This window comes from Silene latifolia, chromosome X (assembly GCF_048544455.1).
Source record: "Silene latifolia isolate original U9 population chromosome X, ASM4854445v1, whole genome shotgun sequence".
NCBI lineage: Eukaryota > Viridiplantae > Streptophyta > Magnoliopsida > Caryophyllales > Caryophyllaceae > Silene > Silene latifolia.
Window position 1 is genome coordinate 185,589,811 of NC_133537.1, and position 17,633 is coordinate 185,607,443.

Here is a 17,633-nt window from a genome sequence, read left to right on the forward strand (position 1 = left end):
GCATTTCGAAAACCGTTACTAAATTAACACCAGCAACGGTTTGTGGTACCCGTTGTTATGTTATAGTTAAGGGTTTCTTGTAACCGTTATCATTTGCTATTATGAAAGAACGGTTTTTCAATTCAACCGTAACTATTTATTAGATTTCTCAGTTTGACCACTTCATGCAAAACTTTATCAGAACTTTAATAAATATTCAATTTGACCAATAATATTCAATTTGACCAAAATAATTCTATAAATATGTCTTCCCAATGTTTTAGGTCAAAATCTAAATTATCAAACATTTACTTTTTAATTTCTCTCTAAATAAAATATGGCTGGTGTATCGGAGCTACAATCACATTCTCGTTACGCACAACCTTTTACTTGCATTCTCCATAATCTCCCGGTTCATTATGATGAGAAAGGAAAGGGTTTAAACCCTGATTTTGGGTGGTTGACGCAATTGCTTCATGACCCCGGTTTCATTCCGGTTAAAAAACTGTACCCTGTGTCTACAAACAAGCAAGGTTTTGTAGGCTTCGCTTTTATCGAGTTTGACAAAGCCAACTGCCATGATAGTTTTCGTCAGGCAAGAAAATTAGGGGCTAGATTTGCGGGGGAAGATGCGGGAAAAGAGGACTTTTATTTGGATGCTAGACAAAAGGGCCCTTATCTATGGGTTGTGACCCATCTTGATCATCATCTGCTGAGACATTACAGGAGGCATCACATTCTTGCCACCGTGCCTATGTCATGGGAGAAAGAGGCCATTCCACCTGCGCTGCCCGCTGGTGATGAAGAGTCGATTTACGACTTGATCTATACCGAAATTCATGAAGAGTATCCTAATACTTCATCAGATTCTAATAATTAAGTCTTTAATTATTATCTGGCATTATAAGTTGTATTTGTATTATGGTGGTTCTTTGAATCAAAGTTTAATTATTAATGTTATTTGTTACGTTTTTTGTTACTCCATCCTCCGGAATTCAGAGACAATATCACCAGAAAAATTCTTGTGTCCTTTGGGAGTACGGTACTCCTTACACTCAAAGGAAATCCACCAAATAAAATATTATAATGACTGACTTTCTACTTATAATAATAAAAAGAATGGATAATAAGAATTGGAACCGATATAATAATAATAAGAAAAAATGATAACGGTTCTTTGTTAAGACAAAATGATAACGGTATAATAAGATAATAAGAATTGGAACCGGTATAATAATAATAATAATAATAATAATAATAAGACAAAATAATAACGGTTCTTTGTTAAGCCGTTATCATATTACATATTTCAACAACGGTTATTTCAAAGGCGTTGTCATATTACACCAATAAACAACGGTTTTTCTTAAAACCGTTGTAAACACAGATACACTTAAAAACTGAAACGTTTGTGATTTTACCAATGCCATGCCCTATTATTATTAGTTGTTTGACCATCATTCACCTCATGCATGCATGCACAATTACAACGGTTCTTATAAGAACCGTGTTAGATTATGCAACTCTAAAAATAAATGAAATTTGAAAGATATTAATAATAGAATGAATGATGGTGAACAAGTCATCTTTGTCATCGTCGCCGTCATTAATCTTTATAGCTTAAAAAAGGTAATCTCATTTTCATAGCTAATGGCTTATATATGGGTCGTACTTGGATGATTGATGGTGAAATAGGTGATCCCATTTATAATGATGGAATTGCTGAATTTTACAATTTCGTTAGTGAAAATTTTCATATCCACTCATCAATCCTCTGCCCTTGTAGTAGATGTGGTAATATTAGGGTTTTGCCTATCCCAGATGTCAAAATACACTTAGAAAAGAATAGTTTCAATAGAGATTATAGGCGTTGGATTTTTCATGGTGAATTAGAGGATAAGGATATGGAATCTGATATAGAGGTAAATAATCATACACCTAAAGCTACTGGTTTAGATATAGGGGATGGGGGATATGATGTGTATGTAAACAATCGTTCACCTACACCTGAAATTTTTTTAGATGATAAGTTTGTTGAAGATGATGGATTCGATGATTTTGATGTTACCGGTGATGGGGAAATAAATGGTGATGATTTAATTGAGAAGTTGAGTCAATCTAAAATGTCTTTATTTACTGGTTGTAAGAAGTATACCAAATTCTCCACGGTGGTAAAGTTATATAACTTGAAGGGGTCAAATGGGTGGAGTGATAAGAGTTTTACCGATCTTCTAGCTTTGCTATGTGACATGCTTCTTGACGGTAATGTTCTTCCGAGTCGGACATATGAGGCTGAAAAAATGATTAGAGAATTGGGAGGGAATATGAAAAAATACATGCTTGTCCCAATGACTTCATATTGTACCGTAATGATTATGAGAAATTATCAAATTATCCGCGCTGCTCTTTATGGCGTTATAAGAGTAAGGAAGGGATCCCAGCTAAGGTGTTGTGGTATTTTTCAATAATACCAAGATTCATAAGGATTTATTTGAATGAAGAAGATGCAAGAATGTTGACTTGGCATAGTAGTTGAAGGATTGAAGATGGAAAGTTAAGACACCCAGCGGATGGTGAACAGTGGAAACAGTTTGACGCTAAATATCCTGACTTCGCCAAAGAAGCAAGGAACTTGCTTCTAGCGCTCTCCACAGATGGAATAAATCCTCATGAAAACATGAGTACCCAACACAGTACTTGGCCAGTGGTGTTGGCCACCTATAATTTGCCCCCATGGGTCTGCATAAAACGGAAGTATCTGATATTGTCTTTGTTGATATCTGGCCCTCGACAACCTGGAAATGACATAGATGTGTATTTGGAACAACTTCTAGATGATCTGAAGATTCTGTGGGAAAGAGGGATACCAGTGTTTGATGGTTATAGGAAGGAAAGTTTCAATCTGAGAGTTATGTTATTGTGTACAATAACTGACTTTCTGGCATACGACGATCTTTCTGGACATACTTTACATGGGAAAGAGGCTTGCCCAGTGTGTGTATGGGGGGAGGGGGAGATGTTGAATCAGAATATTTGAAGCATTCTCGCAAGCATGTGTACAGGGGAAATCGTCGATGGTTATGCCCTGATCTGTTGGAGTATGTGTCCTTCGACAATAATGCGATCACAACTGTTGATCATGATGATCACGTTTAAATCTCGTTTTAAGAATACATTTGGGATGTAATATTTTCCAGTCAATTGGTCCACACATATCGGTAATGATTGGCTTACTAGAGTTTGACATTACTGTCGTGCGACGGTGGTGATCAGTTGATCCCCTTAGGTCATACCTAAAGGGTAACACTCTTAATTGAATATTTAATTGATCGTATGACGATACGAGTTAATTAAATTACTTAAAATTAACGGATGATTTTGGAAGTAATATTTACGTGTCTCATTATAATTTGATTAAGTAAGATACGGTCTAAGTGATCGAATTGTTTTATTACTTAGATGAAATTATTGTTTACGGAAACAATTGAAACTAAATGAATAATTTATTATAAATACAAGATGTTGTGATTTATAAATTGGTAAACCATTTTGGTACAAGTAATTGTGAATTACAATGTTATTTTTATAAATGACATATTGTATTAATATGTTGATTTTTAATTTTTAAAAATACATTTTAATTATAAGATATCATGTAATGTGTCACATGTGACATATTGACAAAATCACAAATAAAATGGACTCGTCCATTTTATATGTGTATACCGAAATAGAGAGTGTATTAGGTTAAAAATTATGTTGATTATTTATAAGTGGAAAACATAATTATGAAACCTACACCTAGCCTTGCATTCCTATATTCTTCGATAGATAATCAAGTCCATGCATAGGGCACCCTTCCCACACCCACCGGTTTTCCCCCTCTATGAGAATCAAATGGGTTGTTTTTATTATTCATCCATACTCTTCTAATTTCTAGTGTAAGAAATAGCCTTTCTCTCTAAACATCTTAAGAAAAAGAAAAGAGAGAAAAACTCCAAAAATTCCTCCTTACTCTTGGCCGAATAAACAAGAGTACCAACAATATTTTGGGTCAATTTTTAGTAAGATTATTATTATTCTAGATCAAGTAATATTAGTCTATTAAGGGGTTACTTTCGGTATTCATCTTTGGGAGAGATTCTATCCTTAAATCTTTATTCATCCATATTAGGAGAGCTCAAGAACAAGTAAGAAGGAGATCTTACTTGTGCCCTTTGATCCGAAATTTTATAGTAAGGAAAACGGTTTCTTCTTTATATTTACTTATGTTTGCATGCATAAGATCTAAATTAATTTTATGACTAAATTAAATTGTAACATATATATGAATATGTTGTAAAATGAGATATAGGTTTCTAACAAGTGGTATCATGAGCCTTAGGTTGTTTGCATGCAAATCGGTTATTATTTTTCCGAGTTATACGATTAACAAACAAAACTTACAAATTTGTGTTTATTATGATATATCACGAAATTTATTATGCGTGTTAAAGTTTCTGGTCCTAAAATGTATTTAGGATATTTTGGTTAATTTATGGATTTTTATTGTTCATTTTATATAATAATGGCATTAAAATGTGATTTTATGATAAAAATGTCATTTTTGGACTAAATTAGCTAAACTTCGATTTTTACAGTGGTTTTTGGATATGTTTTCATATATATTATCTCTTGATTACCTGTAAATTTTCATAATTTTATGAGTTCTTATGCTCGAAATATGGATTTTTCAAGATAAAATCGAATTTAAATGGAAAAATAGGTTAATATGAGTTATTTTTCGATTCTGGTCATAGAAATTTAGTATGTTGTCACATGAGATTTTACAAGATGTGTGTAAAATATTTGGCTATAATGAAGTCTTTATGCATGATTTATGAATTTTTGATGAAAAATCACATAAATAGTGACTTTAATTAATATAAATTGCTAAAACATACTTCATGACTAAGGAAAAATATCACATGTTGCATTTTATCACCTATTTAATATCTAAATGTGAAAAGTAAGTAAAATTAATTTTTCTCATATTTTTATGGTTATTATTGATAAATCCGATAAACCGCAACATTGTTTTTCCTCGATAATTTTCGAAATTTTTAACCTAAGTTTTTGAACATTATGAGTGTCATGGTATTTTTACAGAATGTTCATAAGTTTAAATTTTGAATTTTGAATTTATTTAAAATTTTATGATTTAATTTGAAGTTTATGGCAAATTTTTGTATTTTGAGTCCATTTATGAACAACAATATGAAATATAAGTTAATTACTGTCAATATGTTAGTGGAGACTAATTTTGAGTCCTAAGTTGGTTAGGGTAATTAACTTGTACATAAATATGAATTTATGTAATTATTGTGATTTTAAAAGGTTAAATCACGCAAATCCATAAAAACCGATTAATATACGATATTGGCTCCTTAATTAAAGGCGATTTAGCACAAAATTGGGCATGTTCATACATATCATAATGCTGCATTTTATTTATGATTGTCATATTTTAAGTTTATGTAATTTTTGAATTATGTAATTTTAGTTAGTATGGCTTTAGTTTTAAATTGATATTACCCGAAATGTATGGGAATATCGATTTGGTTGTAATTTATTGTGATCTCGTATCACCGTTTTGTAATTCAATAGATTTATTTTTATTTTAATTACAAATGTATAATAGGAAATTATGTAATTTGTTATGTAATTTATTTATTGCGGAGATCCTTGAAGACGGTGCCACTCGAGAAGGCGATCCATTAAAGACGGTGTTACCTCGAGATGCGTGCCAAGACCGAACTTCAAGGGACCAAAGGAGTTGGTTTCCAAATTTGTAATAGTTTATTAGATTTACTATTCTAGGAAGGCCATACTAGGATTTTATTTATGCTTTGCTTTTTATTTACATGTTGCAGGCATCGCTAAATCGTCATAACTAAAACATGCATTATCATTTTAATCGAGTTTATCGACCGTGTCAGTTACAATTATCGTAGTTCACCGCTTTAGTTCACTTAAAACGTGATAGATAATAAATTGACATGACCTCTCGCTAAAAATAAACAATTGAGACTTAGACTTACCAAAAAGTAGAAACCATGAAAACCTATTTCGTGAGGGAGTGCACTCGGCCACACCGGGGTACAAACCTTGTTACGTAGGGGAAGTGGGTGATAAATGTCTATCCACCGAATTCATGTTGATGAGGGTTTCATCGGCCACACCGTGCCCAAGTTAATGTGGGTTTGGATCATGGACACATTTATTCGAAATTTGGTTTGAGCTCAACGGAAGTATTCGTAACCGTAGTTGCATGTGTTCCGGGCTAAAGATAAATGTTAATGTAATTTTATCGACCAAGAGTTCTAAAATTAGAATCGATTAAAGAGTTAATCCACCGAGTTATATTAATAAGGGACTCATCGGCCACACCGTGCCCAAGTTGATATGAATTTGGATCTTGGAATCATTTATAATAGTTGGGTAGAGGTCACTATATAAATGCTCATATCTTGTTAATTTATTTACAAGTATGATATTAAAAAGACATATGTTAATATTTCCTTTTCCTCCAAACTTGTAGTTCATTACAATGAATCCATCAAATGCTACTACACCGATAACTATTGAGTCTTGCCACAATGTTTTTGACGACGTTTGCTTCAACAATGATTTTGACACTCTAGAGAACTTCATTTTGGGACAGGTTCGTATGGAAACCTAAACTTTATCACTTCTTCTAAACCTCCTACAAGTTCTCTTGTGAGCCGGTCTTAGGAAGACCACCTCATAAAATCTATAGGATCTTTGTCTTTGGAAGAGAAAGATGCCAAAACTAGTGGGAGCTCAAGCAATCAAGTTCTTGCTTCAAAGGGCAAAAAGTTTAAGAAGAAGGGAAAGAAAGGGAAAAACTTAAAGCAAGTTGAAGATGAGTGCCATAATTGCTATGGCATGGGACATTGGCTTAGGAATTGTCCCGTATATTTGCAAAATATAAGGGAAGGAATCATCGTTCCAAAAGGTAAAATTCCTAAAGAAATTTATGTTATTGATGTAAATTATACTTCCACTACAACATGGGTATTGGATACCGGTTGTGGTTCTCACCTTTGTAATCATTTACATGGGTTAAGAGACGTGAAGAGGCTTAGCAAAGGAGATGTGGATCTACACCTTGGAAATGGAGCTCGAGTAGCGGCCGAATCCAAGGGAACTTATGTATTAGCTTTGCCTAATGGGCTTGAGTTGTATTTAAATAATTGTTTTTATGTGCCTACACTTTCTAAAAACATTATTTCAATCGCTATGTTAGACATGGACGGTTTTTGTTTTGTCATTAAGAACAATCGTTGTACTATTTTGGTTATAGGCCAAGCTTCTTCCATTAATGGCATTTACATTTTAGAAACCTCGAATCCGACTAATGACATCTACAACATTCATTCAAAGAAACTCAAATCAAGTGATCCAAATGAATCGTTCATTTGGCATTGTCGATTAGGTCACATAAACGAGAATCGCATCAAAAGATTAATTTCGACTAATGTGATTACACCATTTGATTTTCAATCATATGGAATATGCGAATATTGCCTTCTTGGCAAAATGACTCAAAATCCTTTTAGTGGTAAAGGGACATGAGCAAGTGAACTATTGGGACTCATACATACCGATGTGTGTGGACCAATGAGTATCACCGCTCGTGGAAAATATGACTACTTCATAACCTTCACCGATGACTTGAGTAGATATGGCTATATCTATTTAATGAAGCATAAAAGTGATACTTTTGAGAAATTCAAGGAATTTCAAAATAAAGTAGAGAACCAATTGAACAAAAGGATTAAGGCACTACGATCCGATCGTGGTAGAGAATATCTTAGCCTTGAATTCGATTCACACTTGAAAGGTTGTGGTATTATATCACAAACTCCACCAAGAACACCACAATTCAATGGTGTTGCCGAAAGGAGAAATCGAACCCTACTTGATATGGTTCGATCAATGATGAGTCAAACCGAGCTACCAAACTCGTTTTGGGGATTTGCGATTCAAACCGCAATTAGATCCTTGAATAATAGTCCCACAAAGACAACCGAAAAGACTCCATATGAGATGTGGAAGGGAAGAGTTCCTAATATATCCTACATGAAAATTTGGGGATGTGACGCTTACGTCAAGGCAAAGACCGACAACAAGCTTGCCCCAAAATCCAAAAAATGCATCTTTGTAGGTTACCCCTTGACCTCTCGAGGATACTACTTCTACAAACCTCAAGAGAACAAAGTGTTTGTGTCTTGCGAGGCTGTCTTCTTAGAAAGTTAATTTATTTCTAAGAGACAGTGTGGGAGAAATTTTGAACTTGATGAAGTTCAAGAGCCACAAACCGATGTAGAGACGCAAGAAGATGTTCCTTCGTCATCAAACGCGGTTGTCTCTCCTCCACTTAGAAGAACGGGCCGTGTTATTCGCCATCCCGATCAATATGTGGGACTTATCGAAGAAGATGGAACAATCGATGTGTTGCTTTTAGAAAGTGACGAGCCCGCCACCTACAAGGCCGCAATCTCTAGTCCAAATTCCTCCTTATGGCTTGAAGCCATGAAGTCCGAAATGGATTCTATGCATGAAAACCAAGTTTGGAACTTGGTGGATTTGCCTAAAGGGGCAAGCCCAAAGTCAAGAATGGCATAGAAGGACATGATGATGTCTACAAAGCTAGGCTAGTGGCAAAAGGATTTACCCAAGTCCAAGGTCTCCATTATGATGAAACCTTCGCCCCCGTAGCTATGCTAAGATCCATACGGATTTTGTTAGCGATTGCCGCATTTCATGATTATGAAATATGGGAAATGGATGTCAAAACCGCTTTTCTAAATGGGCATTTAGAAGAGGAGATGTACATGATACAACCCGAAGGTTTTGTTGATTCTAAGAATCCTAACAAAGTGTGCAAGCTTAAGAGATCCATTTATGGTCTTAAGCAAGCATCTTGAAGTTGGAATCATCGATTTGATCATCTGATAAAAGAGAATGGTTTCACTTGAAGTGTTGAGGAACTATGTTTATACATGAAATTTAGTGGGAGCAATGTTGTGTTCCTAATCTTGTATGTCGATGACATATTACTCATTGGAAATGATATTCCGATGTTGTCTTCTGTTAAGAAATGGTTAGGTAACCACTTCCAAATGAAAGATTTAGGAGAGGCACAACGCATATTAGGTATCCGGATCCATAGAGATAGATTCAAGAGGATATTGGCACTAAGTCAAGAGTCTTATGTTGATAAGATTCTTCGACGGTTCAGCATGGACAAATCAAAAAGGGGATTGGTACCTATGGTAACTGGGACAATATTGAGCAAGTCTCAATCTCCCTCCGAACCCCATGATGTTGAACGCATGAAGATGATCCCTTATGCTTCTGCTGTTGGATCAATCATGTACGCCATGATATGCACACGTCCTGATGTCTCGTATGCCTTGAGCATGATGAGTAGATATCAAGGAAATCCAGGTGAGAGTCACTGGATAGCCGTCAAGAACATCCTTAAGTACTTGAGAAGGACTAAGGATTCTATCTTAGTGTTTGGAGGAGACACCGAGCTCCGTGTTAATGGTTACACGGACTCAAGTTTCCAAACGGATAGAGATGACATGAAATCACAAGCTGGTTTCGTTTTCATGCTCAATGGTGGTGCCGTTAGCTGGAGAAGCTTCAAGGAAGCTGTGACTGCGGATTCAACAACGGAAGCTGAGTATATTGCAGCATCAGAAGCTGCCAAGGAAGCTGTGTGGATCAGGCAATTCACGGAAGGTATAAGAGTAGTACCTACCGCCAATGATCCCATCACTCTTTATTGTGATAATAGTGGGACGATCTTCCAAGCTAAAGAGCCAGAGTCTAGTAATAGATCTAGACATGTACTTAGAAAATATCATGTAATTAGAGATTTCATTGAAAGAAAGGAAATTGCGATATGTAAGGTTGGACGGATGACAACATAACCGATCCGCTCACCAAGCCTTTATCGCAGGCCAAGCATGATGGACATGTTGCGTCCATGGGACTTAAACGTGTACCTAGTTTGTGTTAGATTTTGAAATGAAATAAAAGTGTTGTTTTTGTTCATGTTCATAATCGCATTTGTCTTTTATCTTTTCTTTATATACATTATTATATCCAAACGAGTTGTAGTGACAAATTGAACCCCGTTAAAGTGAACACGGATTAACATAGTATTCGCCCATAATCACTTGTATGAGGTGACGTCTCGAAGTGACTAGAGTGTGATGCGATTGATGGCAAGTTCAAGTGCCATGAAGTCATGTGAGATGACTAGTCGATCACATAGGCAGACTGTTAGGAACACTTTGTCGGGCCTTATGACCGCTTATAGAGTTCTGGCAAATTTATATAGCCTGGTCGTGGCGAGAGCTACTATAGTATTCTAATGAGTCGATTCTTTTGACTAAAGACTGTTCGCCTAAGATGACACGATTTTGATTAACTTTGATTTGTGTTACTACGACCTTCGTAAATGGGGTCAAATGGGCATATTTTGGGTTATGATGGTTGTGGCTAGTCGAAGGGAATAAGTGCAATAGGAATTGTCCACCCCTTGTCAGGGTTATAACAATATCTCAGGGCCACTCGAGGAGTAATGAACTGGAAATGCGTGGCCACGCTCGGAAGGCATCTATGGTAGATAATTCCGGTCAATCAGTTATTCTCCAGATCGAGGAAACCACTCTCGATATGATCACTTGCAAGTACGACCTGAAAGACACCTTGCATTGAGTGGGAGATAGTAATAGGACAAGAGAATTGGTGACGCACACTTGTCGAGGACAAGTGGGAGATTGTTGGAGTATGTGTCCTCCGACAATAATGCGATCACAACTGTTGATCATGATGATCACATATTTAAATCTCGTTTTAAGAATACATGTGGGATGTAATATTTTACAGTTAACTGGTCCACAAATATCGGTAATGATTGGCTGACTAGAGTTTGACATTACTGTCGTGCAACGGTGGTGATCAGTTGATCCCCTTAGGTCATACCTAAAGGGTAACACTCTTAATTGAATATTTAATTGATCGTATGACGATACGAGTTAATTAAATTACTTAAAATTGACGGATGATTTTGGAAGTAATATTTACGTGTCTCATTATAATTTGATTATGTAAGATACGGTCTAAGTGATCGAATTGTTTTATTACTTAGATGAAATTATTGTTTACGGAAACAATTGAAACTAAATGAATAATTTATTATAAATACAAGATGTTGTGACTTATAAATTGGTAAACTATTTTGGTACAAGTAATTGTGAATTACAATGTTATTTTTATAAATGACATATTTTATTAATATGTTGATTTTTAATTGTTAAAAATACATTTTAATTATAAGATATCATGTAATGTGTCACATGTGACATATTGACAAAATCACAAATAAAATGGACTCATCCATTTTATGTGTGATTACCGAAATGGAGAGTGTATTAGGTTAAAAATTATGTTGATTATTTATAAGTGGAAAACATAATTATGAAACCTACACCTAGCCTTGCATGCCTATATCCTTGGTTAGAGAATCAAGCCCATGCATAGGGCACCCTTCCCATACCCACCGGTTTTCTCCTTCTATGAGAATCAAATGGGTTGTTTTTATTATTCATTCATACTCTTCTAATTTCTAGTGTAAGAAATAGCTTTTCTCTCTAAACATCTTAAGAAAAACAAAAGAGAGAAAAACTCCAAAAATTCCTCCTTATTCTTGGCCGAATAAAAAAGAGTACCAACAATATTTTGGGTCATTTTTAGTAATATTATTATTATTCTAGATCAAGTAATATTAATCTATTAAGGGGTTACTTTGGGTATTCATCTTTGGGAGAGATTCTATCCTTGAATATTTGTTCATCCATATTAGGAGAGCTCAAGAACAAGTAAGAAGGAGATCTTACTTGTGCCCTTTGATCCGAAATTTTATAGTAAGGAAAACGATTTCTTCTCTATATTTATTTATGTTTGCATGCATAAGATCTAAATTAATTTATGACTAAATTAAATTGTAACATATATATGAATATGTTGTAAAATGAGATATAGATTTCTAACATGATCATCATTATTGTAAGCTTCACAAGGCTTTTAATGGGTGTCCTAAGCAGCATGGGAGTCCTAAGATTTTGAATGGTCATGAAGTGTATGAGAAAGTAATAGATATTGAGATAACGTATGGGAAGAAGGGGCCTAAGTTGTCTACTCCTGGTTAGACATTGCCTATATTTTATGCACATTGAAAAGAATGTTTTTGATATTATAATCAATAGTCTGCTGAATGTTCCGGGTAGGACAAAAGACAACAAGCAACTAGGGATGATATGGTTGATATGGGTATTAGGCCCGAGTTGGCAGCTAAAACAAAAGGAAATGGGACATTTTTGCCGCCTGCAGCTCATACTCTTTCAAAAAAGGAGAAAAAAGAGCTTTGTGAATGCTTGCATGGTATTAAAATGCCAGAGGGCTATTCGTCTAATATTAGAAGCCTTGTTTCGTTGCAAGACCGAAAACTTATTGGTTTAAAGTCACATGACTATCATACATTGATGCAACAACTACTAGCCGTGGCCGTTCGTACCATTCTACCTCCAAAGGTTTGACATGCTATAATTAGATTTTGCTATTTCTTCAAATCAATCTAGAGTAAAGTCATTGATCCCGATGAAGCGGAAACTTTGTAGGACATCCTCTTCACCAGTCTTTGTCAGTTTGAAATGTATTTTCCTCCGTCATTTTTAACTATCATGGTTCATTTGACTGTCCACCTAGTCCGGGAGGTTTTGTATCTCGGGCCAGTGTATTTGAGATATCAGTACCCGTTCGAACGATTGATGAAAGTTTACAATGATAACACATCTAATAGGTATCGTGCAAAGAGGTGTATTGTTGAGCGAACAATTATCGATGAAGCTCTTTCATATTGTTACGCGTACTTCTCCTTGGATGAGTTAATTGGAGCTCCTACGAATCGTCATAGGGACTCGATGAATGCAAAAGGTGTAAGGGGTTGTGTTTCTAAGGATATGTCACCTGACATGCGACATAGAGCTCAAACATACGTTCTTTTTAACGATGATTATGTCCTGCCTTACAGTATGGAACCTCAGCGTTACCTTAGGGGAAAACACCTTCATAAGAACGAAAGGTGGTATGCAAATGAGCATAACAAGCAATTTATTGACTGGTTTAAGGATACTATTTATGATGATGAGAACGCAATTGATGATTGCTCACCCAGCCTACGACATTTCACTTTCGGTCCTAATGCTCGTTTAACTTTTTATAGCGAGTATGTGATGCGTGCATTTTATATAGTCTTTTAAAGTCTTATTTGCACGGATTTATATGCAATTCCCGTAGTTGTAGGCTACGAAATGCCCCGAATAGTCTACTCTGGTTCGTTTGGCTTTAATTGCAGGAATGAACCTGGAAGGAGCAGAATTGTGCCTTTTACTGTCCTTTTAGCTTGCATTTATGGAGATGGAAGAATTGGAGCGAGAATACTACTGCTTTGGAATTCGTGAAGTCGTCTTGGAGGCTAAATCAAACGTCCAATGGCTGATTCAGTAGCAGTTAAGTCGATCGAGAGCTTTTGCTGGCCTATATGCTCGATCGAGACCTTTTGGATGGTGAACAGTCCTCGATCGAACCCCTGCTGTGTTCGATTGAGAGGTGCCTTTTTGGTGGTCCTCGATCGAGTAGTTTATATGCTCGATCGAGAGGTTTTGGCTGGAGAAGGTTCGATCGAGTGGTTTCATAGTGCTCGATCAACCACTTTGAAATCTAACGCGAGATTTTAATGCGTGAACTTATTTACTTAATATTTTAAGTTACGTGTTTAGGTTAATAAATATCTTTCCTATAAATAGGAGAGACTTAATTACGTTTAGACACCTTTTATCTTCCATTAATCTGAGACTAGGGTTCAACGTTGCTTTGCTATTTCTTGGAACTCGATTTGTGTAATTCCTTTCTCTCTTTAATTCATAGTATTATTTCCTTTTGCAAACATTTTATTCTCTTGTCTGTTATTTCATCTTCATACCATATTTCTTATAGTTTTATCTATTATTGTCAGTTTTATTGTCGTTATGCGTAGCTAAATTCTTTTGTGCTAGGACATAAGGGAGTCATGGTAATTAAGGAGATTAAGATTAGGTGATTAGGCTAGGTTGAATTAGGTTTTTTTGTTAATCACCGAGTTTAACAACAATTAGATGCTTGAGTCGACACATTTAGCTGGTTGATTTGGTACACCTTGATCTAGATCGGAAGATTGGAAGGGGTAAGACCTGCAGTGAACATTAGGGCATTCTAATGAGGGCGGAAGTTAAGTTAGTATTGTTGTAGGGCGAATAGCGTACCGAAAGGACCTTTTTACTACCCTGCAAACCGAGTCTATGCCAACCTTTGACCCTGGATTAGATCCCTAGAAAACCATGGTGAACCGACAATTCTAGCATTTCTCTCTCTTCTTTGATAACATCCTACTTTTACAGCGATTTTAGTTTATCTATTGCTTTTATATTATGTTTTAGTTTAGTACTTCAAACAAACAAACAACCCAGTGACATCGACAAACCGAGATAGACAAGTAGACTACAAGCAGCCTCCATGTGGAATACGATACCCGACTTACCTCTACTACATTAGTTAGAGCCAGTTAGGTTTATTTTTGATAGGGTTGCGACAGCCGTGTCGAATTTTAGCGCCGTTGCCGGGGAGGCAACCAGTTTATTTACTTATTTTATTTTAGTCTGTTTTAGTCTCATGGAATTTATCCCTTGAGGCAGTTCTTATCTTTTCTTCTAGTTTTGTTCTAATAGGTCCTACAGGTCCTACTTGGACAGGATTTTTTGAGAAAACCGTCAAAGGGAAGGCTGAGTACCTTTGATTCTTCTACCAAGATGTCTAACATCTCCAGAATTATAGCACAATTTGAAGCTCAGAATGCAAGATCTGACAAGATAGAGAGTAGACAATCTTGGGGTGGTCAACCTCAGTTCCATACTATGGCACAACAGGTGGTCTACTATGTGAGATGTCGTGTTGCGGGGCACAATGTTGTTATTTGTATGGCGGAGAACGATGAAGTCTATGCGTTTAAGTAGTGTAGACAAGGTAGACATTCCTATGGCAACCACAGTGGGGCTTACCAAACTTTACCCCACCTTCGCAATAACCGACATATGTGCCGCCACATCCGTTTCTGCAACAAGGCTATCATAAGCCTCCATTTGTTTGGCCGACGCAACAACAAAATCCTTCCCCTGCTAAAAAGAATCAAGAGATTGCTAAATTGACGTCTATAGTGAAGATACTTGCGCTGCAAGCGCAAGAGATTATGCACGGTAAAGATGATGTTATTAAGAGACTAGGGACTCATTTGGCTCAATTAATTGCCAAGCGAAGTTTTATGCAACCTGAGATGGTATATGTTGTTCATACCGAGAGCGATCCTCCCTATGGAGGACTTGAGTTGCCTATTGAGAGTCCTGAATTTTCAGACTCGGAGGATGATGCTACTGTTCAGGGGAAGGCGTCTTTTGACGAAATAAAAATTGATTCACGTGATGTACTCGATCGACCAGTTTCTGATGGTTGATCGAGTATGTTTGCTGAAGAAGTGTCCAATCGAGGGGACAATAGTGCTTGATCGAGCACTGAGGAAAATGAGTCTCTCGATTGAGTGTCCAAAACTGCTCGATCGAGCAAAATATTTGAGAAACCTCCCGATCGAGTAGTAGAGTTACTCGATCGAGCAACGTTCTTGCTAAGAGTGATGATTTGTCGTCTAAATATAATTTGGACGGTAAATCTATGAATAAAGTAATCCCTATAGGCCCCGAGTTCCATTTCCAGGGAGGCTACGGAGGACAAAGACGGAACAATAATTTGGTAGGTTTGCCGATCTTTTGCGAAGTCTTAAAGTTAACGTGCCGTTTGCCGAGTTACTCACCCAGGTACCCTCTTACTCAAAATTTATGAAAGAAATTCTTTTACGTAAGAGGAATATAGATGAATTTAAAATGGTGGCTTTAACTGAAGAATACAGCGCACTTCTTCAGAATAGAACCCCTCCTAAGCTTTTTGACCCGGGTAGTTTTTCTATACCATATCATATAGGGACCCACCTGATCGACAATGCTTTATGTGACTTAGGTGCTAGTGTCAGTGTCTTACCTTTATCGCTTGCTAAGAGATTAGGTTTGACCAAGTTTCAGTGTACTAGCATGACCGTTCAGATGGCCGACCGTTCTTTATCACGGCCTTTAGGAGTTTTAGAAGATGTATTAGTTAGGATCGGGAGGTTCTTTATTCCCGTCGACTTTGTTGTTTTAGATATACTCGAGGACACCCGTACCCCTATTATCTTGGGGAGACCATTTTTGCACACTGCTGATGCAATTGTAGATGTCGAGGCTAGGAAACTTACCTTTCAGGTAGGAGGAGAGGACTTGGTTTTTACCCAGTCTAGTATACGCAGGGCACCCATGCAACTCATGCCCTGTAATGCTATCCCTTATGTAGAACCCGATGGGGTTCCTTCAAATCCTTCTGTTGCGACACATATTGTTGTTGACTTGACACCTACGCCCCCGTTTGGGAGCAAGTTAGAGGAATATCTCTTTGTTACTTCTTTTATAGGTCTTGACAGGTTGAAAGACCTAGGAGGCGGGCATGGTACGTTAAATTTGTAGACTGGAACGGTAAGAATTGATGACCCGGGTGGAGGTTTGGAAGAGGCTATGCCGCATAAGAAGAAAGCGCGCGAGGAAGCCAAAGGTGGAGGCCATGACGCTGTGAGAAGCTGCTGTTCTTCGGTTGATGCGATGGTGTGGAGGCCTAAAGTCAAGTTCATGGACGCCGAAGGGACTTCATTCAGTCAGAAGCCTTGTTGTGGACAATTTATCTACTTTGGAAGATGATGAGGAGAAGGTCGAGCTGGGACCTATCTGAAACTAGCGCTGACCGGGAGGCAACCCGAAGTTTAAAACTTTTCAGTTGATTTTCGAACATTTCAGTTTTTGTTGCGTGTTTAATATTTGGTTTTCACGACTATAGACCGCGGAACAATTTAAACTCGTGGTTTTGACTTGGTTTTTGGTAGTATTTTGGTCCCTATTTGCGTATCTGCAGGTGCTTCAGATGACGCTTAGGAATTCGTGCACAAGGGGCTCTCGATCGAGCACTTCCGCAGTCCCATTCCACTCGATCGAGTACTTTGTTCTCTCGATCGAGTTCGCTTGTCTTGATTCGCGTCCAGTGACATTGTTATGTGGCTATTTGCGACCTCCCTTGTTGCTGGCTGGTTTGGGGAGGTCCCTACTTCGCGTTATCTTGTAAGTTTTCCAAGGCTACACTCTTCTTTTCAGTTTGCATTTCCTTTCCCTATTTTGGATACAATGAGGGCATTGTACGGTTTGGTTTGGGGAGGGTATATGCATCCATAGCTGTGTCTCCATATTGTTCTTATTGCATTTATGTTATCACGTTTAATTTTTGTATGCATTGTTATTTACTTTTATAAAAATAAAAAAAATCGAAAATTCAAAAATTTCACCTTTATTTTT